The sequence below is a fragment of the Sminthopsis crassicaudata genome, chromosome 3 (assembly GCF_048593235.1).
Source record: "Sminthopsis crassicaudata isolate SCR6 chromosome 3, ASM4859323v1, whole genome shotgun sequence".
NCBI classification, from domain to species: Eukaryota; Metazoa; Chordata; class Mammalia; order Dasyuromorphia; family Dasyuridae; genus Sminthopsis; species Sminthopsis crassicaudata.
In genome coordinates this window covers 266,859,202-266,872,833 of record NC_133619.1, presented here as the reverse complement: position 1 = coordinate 266,872,833, position 13,632 = coordinate 266,859,202, and the positions used below count along the sequence as shown (strand labels likewise).

Below are 13,632 nucleotides of genomic sequence, written 5' to 3'. Positions count from 1 at the left end.
TTTCTGTACCTTTTGTAAAAAATGATAGTTTCTTTCATTAAACATTTTAAGCAATGCATTCAATCATTTGCAAAATCTTGCTGTTTCTATCTCCACAATTTTTCTCCCACACCTGATTACTTTTTTTTTTACTTGCATAGACATCTATCTTGTTTCAGGCCCCATCATCTTTGATCAGAATAGCCATTTTCTTCCTGCCTAACATCGCTCCCAGTCTTAATCCACACAGCCATGGAAATGAAGGCACAAATCTATTTTATTCCTTTTTATAATTTCACTTATTTAGTAATCTCTAGTGTTTTCCTTTTACCTGTGGGATAAAATCAAAACCCTTTTCAACCTAACCTTAGTTTCTTTATTATAATTCTCTACATTTTCTAATCAGGCTATACTGGGACTTCTCTCTTCATTATTCATGATACTCCCATTTCTAGTCTTCATCTCTTTGTACTACTGACCACCTACCCATCATGTCTGGAATGAATTATCTCATCATCTTCACCTCATAAAATCCCTGAGCTTTCAAAACTCAGCTCAGTACTAACTTCTATATTTTGCCTTTTCTTATAACACCAAACTGCTAATCCTCTCTCTGCCTAACTACATTGTATTTACTTTGTATGGATACATATGTACTTGTGTTAACTCTTATTTAAATAGCCTCTCCCATAGAACTATCAATATTGTTATTGAATCTTTGAGCCGAAATAGAATGTTGGTCGGTTACTGTTAAACTGTCTTTTTGGAGAGAGTTTGGAATAAACACTAAGACAGAACTTTTTTTCTGAGAGACTGAATTAATAATCAAAGTCTGAAGAGATGATATAAGATCTGAATTTGATTCATCCTGTGCAGAAGATATTCTAAAAAAGAATTGTTGGGTAGAGTAGATAAAGAAACATTGACTGCCATCCTAAAAAAGACTGAATGGTCTGATTATAGTTCCAGTGTATTTCCATAGTTCAAGTCCACTATTGCAGATGATGGTCAGTGGCTGTGATTTTTTTCACAACTGATATATTATTGAATTACTTAAATGTCTGTCTATTACTTGTTATAATGTTGATAAATTGTATATTCAGGAAACATGGATATTTATCTAAGCCTGTGATATCAGTGATTGATACTAAAAGATGAAACTTTATGGCAAAAGAGGTTTCTTTGTTTTTGTTTTATAACTAGCTATGAGTCTTTAGAGTTAATTTAATTAACGAATTAGAAAACTTGTCCCTTTCAATTAACTTATGAGGAAACCTCAGAACAGACCCTTTAGCTGCATTAGAATCCAGGATTAGAATTAATAAGAAAATGAACTAGTAGTAGTTAGGGGTAAAGGTTGGACTGTTTGTCATCTAGTACAGTGCACCAACACAGCCCACCTGCCAGATCCTAACTAGACCATATTTAAATATGTATATATTTTCTCTATGATTTAACTAAAGAGCATTTTTGATCTTTGCAACTGTGGTGTCTGACACAAAGTGGGTACTTAATAAATACTAATTGATGGATCCAGTGAAAATAATTCTTTCTGAATGTAACTATTGCTTAATTCAAATTTTAGTTTCATATTTCCTTTCTCCACCCCTCTCTCACTTATTTAAAAATAAATACCATACTCATTCTACATATGAAATCAATCAAAACATATTTCTGCAATAGCCATTTCTTATTTTTAGGTACTTATGTTCAGCTGTTAACTCAACCAACTTGACAAACGTTGTATAGAAGATTAGAGAAACATGACTATTGAAGTTCCATTGATATGGGAGAGGCAAAGAATTTCTTTTTTTAATGTGTGATTGAGAAAAACTTTCTAAATTGTTAGGCTACCTATCTTAATGAATAGTATTATTATCTAGTTATTTTCTGCTGAGAAATGATTTTACAAATGCTATTTAGTTGTCTGACTGATTTGTAGTTTTTAAATAGTATGATGTGATGGCATTAGAGTGAAGGTAATAGAATGATGTGAATATATTAAGAGTGATTTTTATCTAATAAGATTCACCAAATATTTCTTCTTAAGCTAGTTATTTGTATAGTTTGTTTTGGTTGTTCTACACCCTCGACACTCTCTTTTTATGTTATTCCTTCTGTAGCTTTTGAACATATTGAGATTTTAAAAAAAGTTTTTTAAAGCTCCTTCCTTCCTTTCCTTCCCTTCCTTTCCTGCCCTTCCTTTCCTGCTCTTCCTTTCCTGCCCTTCCTTTCCTTCCCTTCCTTTCCTTCCCTTCCTTTCCTTCCCTTCCTTTCCTTCCCTTCCTTCCCTTCCTTTCCTTCCCTTCCTTTCCTTCCCTTCCTTTCCTTCCTTTACTTTCCTTCCCTTCCTTTCCTTCCCTTCCTTTCCTTCCTTTCCTTTCCTTCCCTTCCTTTCCTGCCCTTCCTTTCCTGCCCTTCCTTTCCTGCCCTTCCCTTCCTGCCCTTCCTTTCCTGCCCTTCTTTTCCTTCTCTTCCTTTCCTTCCCTTCTTTTCCTTCCCTTCCTTTCCTTCTCTTCCTTTCCTTCCCTTCCTTTCGCCCATAATTGGGGTTAAGTAACTTGTCTTACAGCTAGGAGGTATTAAGTGTCTGAGGCCAGAATTTAATTCAGGTCTTCCCTGGCTTCAGATCCGGTGCTCTATCCACTGTGCCACCTCACTGCCCCTAAAGCTCTATTTTCAAAACATATGCTTTGAACTTTGCATAGCCTTGTGTTTCGGATGTTTTCCTCCTTCCCATCCCCTCCTCTAGATGGCAAGCAATCCAATATATGTTAGACATGTTAAAATAACATATTGAGATTTTGAAGAGATACTTGTTTCCTTTCCTGTTATTTGAATATTAATTTTGTATCATCAAAGAACCCCTTCTGATTTCTTAAATAAATTTTCCTTTCTAGATTCTCTATATTCTGTTGTATGTATTTCATAGTTCTTACTTGTCCTTTGGTGTTTTCACCAAAAAATCTTTGAAAATCCTCTATTCCAATAAAGTTTTCCCATAACATTATATTGAGTTTTTCAGGATAATCTGTTCTCATTGGGAAGCCTAATTTAATGCTTTTTTTAAATACAGTATTCCAAGATCTTGCTAATGGTAGTAGTTCCCATGTCTTTCTATCTAATCCTCTTATACCTTGATACTTGCTACTTTCTGGATTCTTGGAGTATTTTTTCTCTGACATCAAAGCTCTGAATTTGACATTCCTGAAATGTTTTGAGTCTCTTTTTAGGAGATGATTGGTGAGATCATTAATTTCTGTTTGGTCTGTTTTAGTTTTCAGGGTGGGAGAGTATTTACAAATCACTTTTATCTTTTAAGTTATTCCCTAATTCTTTGCTGCAGAGCTTTTATTTTCTTTTCTTATCTCTGCTTCATTTCTTTTATGGATGAAGACCTTATAAAAAATTCATTTTTATTTGAGTCATTGATTTCAGCTATAGTTACTGTTAGTAAGCAACTATTAAGTGCCTACTATCTGCTAGGGTTAAGATACAAAGAAAGTTAGGACATAGTCCTGAGCTTTAGGAACTTCCTGTCTAATGTGAGGTGAGGGTGAGGACTAGAGCATGGAGTTGGGGGAGGTGGGAGAGAACATACAAACAACTAAAAAGATATATTTAGATTAAACTGGAAGTAATTGAAGGGGAATTAGGAAAGGCTATGTGTAGAATGTAGGAGTTTAGAATACAGGAATGTAGTAGACTTGAAGAAGCTAGGGAAATTTGGAGGTAGAGATAAGGAGGGAAAGAATTACAGCATGTAGGACAAATGAAATGCCTGAATTGGGAGATGGAATGTCTGAATTAGGTAGTGTTCAAGATTTGAAGAATTTAAAAAACCAAATAATAGATTAAAAAAAATTAATCCTAGAAGTAATAGGGAGCTATTGGAGCTAATTGAATAAGAAGGTGTCTTGGGAAATGAAACTTTATAAAGATCACTTTGAAAACTGAATGGAGGATAAATTGGAATGGCAAGAAACTTGAGGCAAGTAGACCAATCAGTAGTACAACTACAGGTAATGAGGGCCTGCACCATAATGGTAGCAGTGTCAGAGGAGGAAAAGGATCTTATACAAATGATATTGTAAAAGTAAAAGAGTAAAATTAAATTTTAAAAAGTGATATTATAAAGCATAAGAGATGGGAGTCTATGATGAAACCTAAATTGTGAGCCCTAGTGATTGGGCTCCATAGTAAAAAGGAGGTTAGGAAGAGAGGAATTTTTGACGAGAAAGATAGTGAATTTAGTTTTGACACACTGAGTTTTAAGAAGTCTATGAGAAATTAATTTTGAAATGTTCAATATGCAATTGAATTCAGAATTTTAACAAAGTGGCAGGATACAAAATAAATCCACATAAATCCTCAGCATTTTTATATATCACCAACAAAATGCAACAGCAAGAGATACAAAGAGAAATTCCATTCCAAACAAATGTTGAGAGTATAAAGTATTTGGGAATCCATCTACCAAAGAACAGTCAGGAATTATATGAGAAAAATTACGAAACACTTGCCACAAAAATAAAGTCAGATTTAAATAATTGGAAAGACATTCAGTGCTCTTGGATAGGCCCAGCGAATATAATAAAGATGACAATACTCCCCAAACTAATCTATTTATTTAGTGCTATACCAATCAGACTCCCAAGAAACTATTTTAATGACCTAGAAAAAATAACAACAAAATTCATATGGAAGAATAAAAGGTCGAGAATTGCAAGGGAACTAATGAAAAAAAAGTCAGAGGAAGGTGGTCTAAGTGTACCTGATCTAAAGCTATATTATATAGCAGCAGTCACCAAAACCATTTAGTACTGGCTAAGAAATAGACCGGTAGATCAGTGGAACAGATTAGATACAAAAGACAAAAAAGGGTATATCTATAGCAATCTAATCTTTGACAAACCCAAAGATACCAACATTAGGGACAAAAATTCATTATTTGGAAAAAAACTGTTGGGAAAACTTGAAATTAGTATGGCAGAAATTAGATATGGATCCACACTTAACACCATATACCAAGATAAGATCAAAATGGGTCCATGATTTAGACATAAAGAATGAGATAATAGATTAGAGAAACAGAAAATAGTCTACCTCTCAATATGCAATTGAAGATATGAGTTTGGAGGTTGAGAACTTATGTATGGCAAGGCAAATCTGGGAATTATCTTCATAGGGAAAATGAATTTATAAGAGCTAATGAGATCAAGTTGAATATCTAGATTTCCAGTAATTTAAAATACTATTTAATATTTTCTCATGTTCATCTTTAGGTTTCTAAATTGGAGCTTTGTGTTTGGGCTGAACTCTGTCCTTTGTGCATTTTCCTTATTGCTATTTATTCTGTACTCCTATTTCCTATTTATTCCAATTTTTTTCCCCTTATTAAGTGCTTTTGTCTGATCTTTTGTGCAGTTCTAGGATAGAAGAAGTCACTTAGTGTAGTTTTTTAAAAATTGGATTTTCTGCTCATTTTTTGATGTGGAACAAATCGGTCAGTCATAAACAAATGCCATGCACTATACTAAACATTGGGGTTACAAAAAAGTAAAATAGTCTCTAAAGGGTTTACAAATTTCAGGTTTTTGTTGGATTATGTATATGAGATCTAGATGGTCTGTCTCCCCTTTACATAGCCATCTTAGTTAACTTTTAAGAAAAGTTTAGTGTAAGCTTTTAAAGGAAGCTTTATTCCCTTGAATTTGAATTTCTTTTAATTGTTATTAATATATAAGTATGAAGAAAATGAGATTTGGGTATCAAGCATTGCCTAGGACTATACATTCTTATCTTTAATGTCCTTTTTAAATTTATAATGGCTGTCTGAGGCAAGAGTCTCCTTAGCCATCATTGAAATTAACTAATGTCAGTGGGGAGAGGTGAGGAGGGAAGAAAGAGTAGGAAAAATAAAAGGAATAGAATAAGGAACAAGTAAAGAAGAAAAAAGAAAGGTGGGATATTGTTACCAAAATGACCTTAGTTGCTATTTATGCCAACTGTGTCCTTAGTTTTCTGTTTTTGGATTTGACAGACTGGAATTGAAAGCTACAACTCACTGTTTCACAATTTCATAAGTAGCACATCTAATTAGGAATAGATTTTTTTTATGATAAATTATATTTTTTGTGGTGTATATGTTTGTGTTGAATTTTATTGAGCTACTAAATTCCTTATATTGCAGTGATTATGGAAAGAATTAGTAGCTATCATTAAAAGCTGTTAGAAGTGATCATACATGGCTTTGCATCCCAAAGAGGTCATGAAAGAGAGAAAAAAGTCCACATGGGCAAAAACATTTGTAGCAGCTCTTTTTGTAGTGGCAAGAAATTGGAAATTGAGTGGATGCCCATCAACTGGGCAATGACTGAATAAATTATTATATGTGAATGTATTGAAATATTATTGTTCTGTTAGAAATGATGAACAGGCTGACTTCAGGAAAACCTAGAAGGAATATGTGAACTGATGCTGAAGGAAGTGAGCAGAAGCAGGAGATACACAGTAACATCAGGATTGTGTGATCAACTGTCATAGACTTAACTATTCTCAGCAATATAGTGATCCAAGATAGTTCTTTTTTTTTTTTTTTTTAATATTTTAATAGTTTTTATTTACCAGATATATGCATGAGTAATTTTACAACATTGACAATTGCCAAACCTTTTGTTCTAATTTTTCCCCTCCTTCTTCCCCCCCTCCCCATGTCAGGTTGACTAATATATGTTAAATATGTTAGAGTATAAATTAAATACAATATTTGTATACATGACCAAACAGTTGTTTTGCTGTATAAAAAGAATCGGACTTTGAAATAGTGTACAATTAGCCTGTGAAGGAAATCCAATATGAAGAGGACAAAATTAGAGGGATTGGAAATTCTATGTAGTGGTTCATAATCATTTCCTAGAGTTCTTTTGCTGGGTGTAGTTGGTTCAGTTCATTACTGCTCCATTGGAACTGATTTGGTTCGTGTCATTGTTGAAAATGGGCACATCCATCAGAATTGATCATCATATAGTATTGTTGTTGAAGTATACAACGATTTCCTGATCCAAGATAGTTCTAATAGACTCGGGATGGAAAATACCATATACATTTAGAGAAGGAACTATGGAGATTGAATACAGATCAAAGCATATACTATTTTCACCTTTTTTCTTTGTTATTTTGTTTTCTTTGTTATTTTGTTTTATTTTATTATTACTCGTTTTTCCTTTTTTCTGGTTTTTATTTTCCAACATGACTAAGATGGAAATATGTTTAAAATGATTGTACATGTGTAGCTTATATCAGATTGTTTGCTGTCTTGGGGGAATAGAGGAGAGGTTAAGTAGGGAAAGAGAAAAAAAATTTGGAATTCAAAATCTTAGAAAAATTAATGTTGAAAACTATCTTTACATGTAATTGGAAAAAGAAGTGATTGTATAAGGTAATTTGCAATACATAAAACTAGAAAAGAAGCAGTTGCTTTTAGAGAAGTCTTAACAGCAAATAACTTCTGATAAAGACCTGATATTAAAGTTACATTGAGAACTGTTAGATTTCTAAATTCACAGAACCATTTTCCAATAGTAGAGAATTGAAATAGTTTTCCTTTTTTCTTATTCTGAACTTATCCAACACAAAATACATGAAGCTCTAAATCTGTATTATGAACAGCTTGCTTTTCTCTTTAAAAAGATAATAAATTCAACATGTCATCTCTAAAATTATTTTACTAATATGTATCCTATTGACTTTTGTTCTGTTCCGTACTAATACCTTTTAAAAATAAAAATGACCCTAACAATAGTTCTTCTCTCTTCCCATGTAGAAGAAAGAGGGGGAAAAAAAAAAGCCAACCCTTGGTATTAGGCCATGTTCAGAAATATATTTTGCTTTCTGCATCTTGATTCATTACCTTTCTATCTGGTCAGGTGATATATTTCATCACTAGACCTTTGCTATTGTGCATTGTTCAGGATTCTTTAAATCTTTAAAAAAAATTTAAAAATTAAAGTTTTTAATTATGTGTGAAGCATTTGTTATTTTTTATTTTTTAAATTTTTTTTTCTTTTTTTTTCCTGAGGATGGGATTAAGTGACTTGCCCAAGGTCACACAGTTAGGAAGTGTTAAGTGTCTGAGATCAGATTTGAACTCGGGTCCTTCAAGAATTCAATCCACTGCACCACCTAGCTGCCCCCTGTGTGAAGCATTTTTTAAACAATTAGTTTTTCATTATCTTCCTTCAGTAACCCTTTCCCTTTCTTGAGAAGGCAAATTCATATAAAAACATTTGTAAAATGTATTTTCATTTTAGCCGTGTTACATACAAAAGAAAACCAAAATAAAGTAAAATAATGACAATAAACTAAAAAACATTATTTTTCAATTTGCATTGAGTTCATCAGTTCTCTCTCTGGAGGTAGATACCATTTTTCATAATGGATCTTTGGAATTGTCTTGATCAGAGTAGTTAAGTCTTTCACAATTGATCAACCTTACAATGTTGCTATTATTGTGTATAATATTTTAAATTTCATGTGATTATAATTATTTTACTTCCTATAATCAATTCTTATTTCTTGTTGCTAAGCTCTTATCTTATCCATAGATCTGATAGGTACATTTTCTCATGCTTCCCTAATTTCTTATATCACATCACTGTTTATTTATCTCTTTAGATCTTTCTAAGTTGTTTTTCTTTATAATATTATTATATACCTTTTTCTCTGGGTTCTGATCACTTCACTCTGCATTCTTTTATATGTCTTCCCAGTTCATCTGAAATCATTCCTTTTATTAGGTTAGTATTCTCAATAATATTCCATTATTCATGTAGCAAGATTTTTTCTGCTATTCCCCAAATGATGGGTACCTACTTTGTTCTGGGCCTTTGTTAGACAAAAAGTTGCTATTAAATATTTTTGTCCATATGTATCCTTTTTTAAAAATTTCTTTGAGGTGTAGGACTAGTAGGAATATCACTTCATCAAAAGGTGGGCAAAGTTTAGTGATGAGGGGGGATTTTGTTTCAGAATATAAGGAACAGCATGGTCTAGATTACGTTTGGCAAATTATTTGTGTTTTTATTGATCCTAAACTACTTCCTAATCAAAAAGGGGGAACAGTTTTATCACTTCTAATTGAAGAAAATCTTTAATGACTCATATAGTATAGGCATGAGGTTGAGATGAAAGAGTGGGGTAGAGTAGGTTGAGTTTTTTTTTTTCCTGGTGTAATAGAAAGAACATTAAGAAGGCTTAGCTTCTGATTCCTTTCTGAATACTGTGACTTTGGGCAAAATATTAAATGACCCCAAACCTCAGTGTCCTTATCTTTAAAATAGAACTAATGTTATTGATTGTGTTTTTGTTAGGAATAAATGAGCTGAGAAAACATTATGTAATTGTAAAGGGTTATAGGTACAAACTCCTACTTTTGCACACTGTATCTGTATATTGGTTAGTTCTTAAAAATATTTATGAAATGAATATACACAAATTTTCATGATCTAGAATGCCACTTGAAACTAAAATTAAGGTTGTTTTTTTTTTTTTCTTTTTGTTTTCTGTGGCTTTTTTTGGTTATTTTTCTTTTACAATATGATTAATATGGAGAAATATGTTTACATGATTGCACATGTATAACCTAGATCAGATTGTTTGCCTTGAGGAGCAGGAGGGGAAGAAGAGAGGGATTTCATAGTTGTTTATTATTATTATTATTATTATACTTTGATTTCCTTTTGGCTTTCTCATTTGTTTCCAGATTTGAAATTCAGGAATTAGAAAATGATTTCAACCCTCTTAACTGATTTAAAATTTTGATGGCAAATTCATTTAAAAATAATAATAGGTTTTTATTTTTAAAAATACATGCAAAGATAGTTTTCAGCCTTGCAAAACCTTATGCTCCAAATTTTTCTTTCTTTCTTTCTACCTTCCTCTTCCCCTGGACATCAAGTCATCCAACATAGGCTAAACATATGCAATTCTTCTAAACATATTTCCACATTTGTCATGCTGCACAAGAAAAATTAAATCAAAAAGGGGAGAAAAAACGAGAAAGAATAAAAACAATCAAGTAAACAACAATAACAAAATTTTTTTTAAAAGGTGAAATGTTAAAGACTATACTTAAGTGAAGAGGCAAGTCAGTTCTCCTAGAATCTTCACAGCTATGAATCATAACACTTGAAGGAGAGTTGCAAAGGAGCCTTTACTTATGCAGATGTTCCTTGTGGATTGGGAATGAAGTAAATTGGAGGCAAGAGGGAAGAGGAGGGAGGTCAGAGAACAGCAATTGCTTCTCAGTCTCCTTGTATCATCATCATCAATCATCAATCATCATCAATCATCATCATCATCATCATCATATATGAAGAGATCCATTCTACAGGTCTGAGTTAGTTCTCCAGCAGCCACTGACAGGTGGCTCCCCTATTGAAACAGTGAAAATACTGTGATCCATATTCAGTTCCCATAGTCTTCTCTCTAAATGCAGATGGTTCTCTCCTTTCTGGCAAATTTGTGAATTTGAATTAGGAATGCTATTTCAATGCCATTGCTTACAGCCCTTCATAATCTCAGTCAAAGATTTTTGGAAATTAAACTACTAATACATACTATTTCTACTGCTGTTAGCTAGCAATTGCATAGTGTTTTGTTTGTAAAATTTTTTATAAATATCATTTCCTTTTGTCACAGCAGTGTGTGAGGTAGATGCTATTATTATCTGTATTTTACAGCTGAGGAAACTGAGTCAGAGAGATTCTGATTTAAGTGACTGATTTAAGTGTCATCCAGTTAGTATCAATATTTGAGGAAGGATTGGAACTCAGGTGTTCCTGACTCCCAAGTCCTAAACTCTCTCCATTATACCACCTGTCTGCTTGCTCTTGCTTTAGTAACATATATAAATATTTGATAAAAACTAAATCAGAATGATGAAATCATATTTAATTAAGTCCTGTGTTTATTTCTTAGTGGCATCCATAAATAAGATTTTTAAAGTCAGAAAACTAAAAGAAATTGGTGTTGTGAAGCTGATAGGATTTTTGAAGGATTTTTTCTAGACCATCTCTGGTAACCTGAACACATGGTTTTTAAGAAATTTCAGCACTAGTATTTTCTGAACTGTGCACATCACACCAGATAACAGTGCCCATTTGTATCAAATTATTCTTATAAGCTAATTACCAAAAGTTGAAATTATTCATTTAAAGAGAAAAGTTAAGATTATCTCACAGTCTTGTTACTAATTGTCAAGTTAATCCAATCATTACCCTTTCTGTCTTTTTGATTTATAATACCATAGCTTTGGAGCTGCATGTAAGTGTTCCGAGCTGGACAGAGTATCTTTTCCCATCTTTCTCATTTCTTAGATTGAGAAGCTGAGACCCCAAGAAATTGTTCATAAATGAAAGCTGCTATCATTTACCCTTAATAGAAAATAAAGAACATAAGTTTAATGATAAATTTTAAATACGTTTGCTGTTTTAAAAGGTTATAAATAAGCACAGATAATTTTGAGTAAATTTTAAAATTTATTTAATTTAAAATTTTTTTTAAGAAAATATTTCAAATTATATGATTTCAGTAACATAATCACATTATTTTCTCTGATAGCTAGAGAAATGACCAGAATCATAAAAGTCATTTATTTTTCTGTTTAGTTTTAAAAACATTTCTTTTATTTCTATGAAAATAAATGTGTGCTAATGTGAAAGTGCCAGTGAAGGAATAAAGAAGTTGTGAAATTTTCATTTTTTCATATGTTGTAGGATTAAGTATCTATACTCAGATGTAGTTTAGGCTCTCCAGAGGTTGGCTGACTGTAGTCTGAATAATTTTTACCAGAGGTATTAATTAAAATGGTCTAAGTAAAAAGTGCAAAAGCATTACCTCGAATCCCTACACCTTCCTGTAAACCTAGATAGTTTCTTGGGTGTGAGTGCAAATATACAGTGTAATAGTAGGGAGCTACACTTAAAGATATATGATTGGTAAAAAAAAAAAAAAAGTAATATGTTTCTGAGATTTCATGATTTGGAAATCCTTTGTTGAGTATAAAACTAACATTGTCAAAGAGTCATTGAGCTCCTTGAAATTACATCCTTGGAAATTTTTTCTGTGTTCAGGTTTTTTCTTAAGCTATCACTTTACTTTCAATTGTATGTATTGTATCCTGCTTGAACAGTCTCTCCAATGAATATGATCAATGGGAATGTAGGGAGAGGAAAAAGAAATTCTCTCTCAGGGATTTGCATCCAATTCTGGAACTAGAATCCTTAGGTTCTGAACCTAGACTACACCCTGGATTGATTCATTGCTCTAATTTCTCCTGCTATTTAAAACCATCAGACACATGGTTACTTATTTGGTTAGCTAACCAGCTCTTTCTTTCTGACCCAGTGAAAAACTCACATTTTAACAAGTAACCATAACATGTTGATTATTTTATATATACATTTAAACTTCATCAGGTCCTTATACTGACTATATTGTTTTGAGATGGAAATGTGAAACTGCCCTTCCTTATATGCTATCAATTTAAGAGATATTAACAAATATGTTCATTTCAATATTCAAGGAATAGAGAAGGGGATTGTATGTGAAATTTTGAATTTCTGTTATATTTTTAAAGACTTATGTTAAAATCCACATGAGTTTATTCGCTCTGAAATACTGTTCACTTCTTTGTGCTTAATTGACAAACCTTTCTTTTTTCCTTTTGTTTGCAACAAACTGTCACTCTCCAAAATTTCTCTACCTCTTCCAAAGAACTGCTTTATCATACATAAGTTGTTAAACAAAAACTATTAATCCATTGATTACATCTGAACATATAAATCTCTTACTACACTTTTCATTATATATCTGACAAGAAATGGGAAGGAAACTTCATCAGTTTTTGTCTAGTCACAATATTGATCAGAGTTCTTCAGTCATTCTAAATTATTTTCTTTCTGGTCACTGTATAAATCATTCTTTTGGTTTTCTCTTTTTAAAGTAAAGTACGATTAAAATATGCTGAACGTGAAAGAGTCTGGTATGGAAGGCTTGAAATGGAAATGGAATATTTGGTATAGCTAAAATAATGTCAAGATTTCAGTTAGGAGCAGTAAAATGATAGCTACAGTGAGTACCTAGTTGAAATTAGTTACTAATTTACTGTGATTGATGGAGGTGGTACTTTAAATTGGGATCAGGGCAGCCTTGAGCTGCATTCTGACAAGCAAGAAATAAATTTGAGAACTAACAAAAGTCTCTGACTTAAGTTTAGAATGGGAAAAAGGAAAAAAGTTAAGTTATCAAACCCAATTAACACATGAAAACAAATTGATCTTTGACATAATACTACAGTCCCATGGACAACATGTTTGGAAAGAAGGAAGAGCAGCAGGTGTTTTCTCATGTTTCTTCTTTGGGGCCAAGATTGATTGTTCTCTGTAAGGTTGCAAAGTTTAGTTTCAGGGTTGTTTTTCCTAAATTACATTGTTGCAGTCATTGTATATATTGTTTTTCTTGGTTCTGTTTTTTTTTTTTTTAAACTTTGTATCTGTTCATGTAAGTCTTTCCATCTTTGTGTTTATCTTGTCAATTGTTTGTTATAGCACATTAATATTCCATTATCATAATTTCTTTAATCATTTTCTA

General features: G+C 32.3%; 1 protein-coding gene and 1 long non-coding RNA gene across 4 annotated transcripts in view; one reads left to right on the top strand and one right to left on the bottom strand.

The window, feature by feature from the left end:
• Positions 1–13,632, top strand: part of ITSN1 (intersectin 1) — a 242,744-nt gene that overhangs the window by 16,151 nt on the left and 212,961 nt on the right. The window contains exon 1 of one of the 3 annotated variants that reach the window (XM_074300708.1): positions 736–986. The exons of the other annotated variants lie outside the window; for them this stretch is intronic. The gene's annotated coding sequence lies outside the window, so the exon portion shown is untranslated. Of the gene's footprint in view, positions 1–735; positions 987–13,632 lie in introns of those variants that run through there. 3 annotated transcript variants of the gene reach the window in all.
• LOC141561300 (uncharacterized) overlaps positions 1–13,632 on the bottom strand; it is a 105,722-nt gene that overhangs the window by 12,090 nt on the left and 80,000 nt on the right. The gene's annotated exons all lie outside the window — the stretch shown is intronic.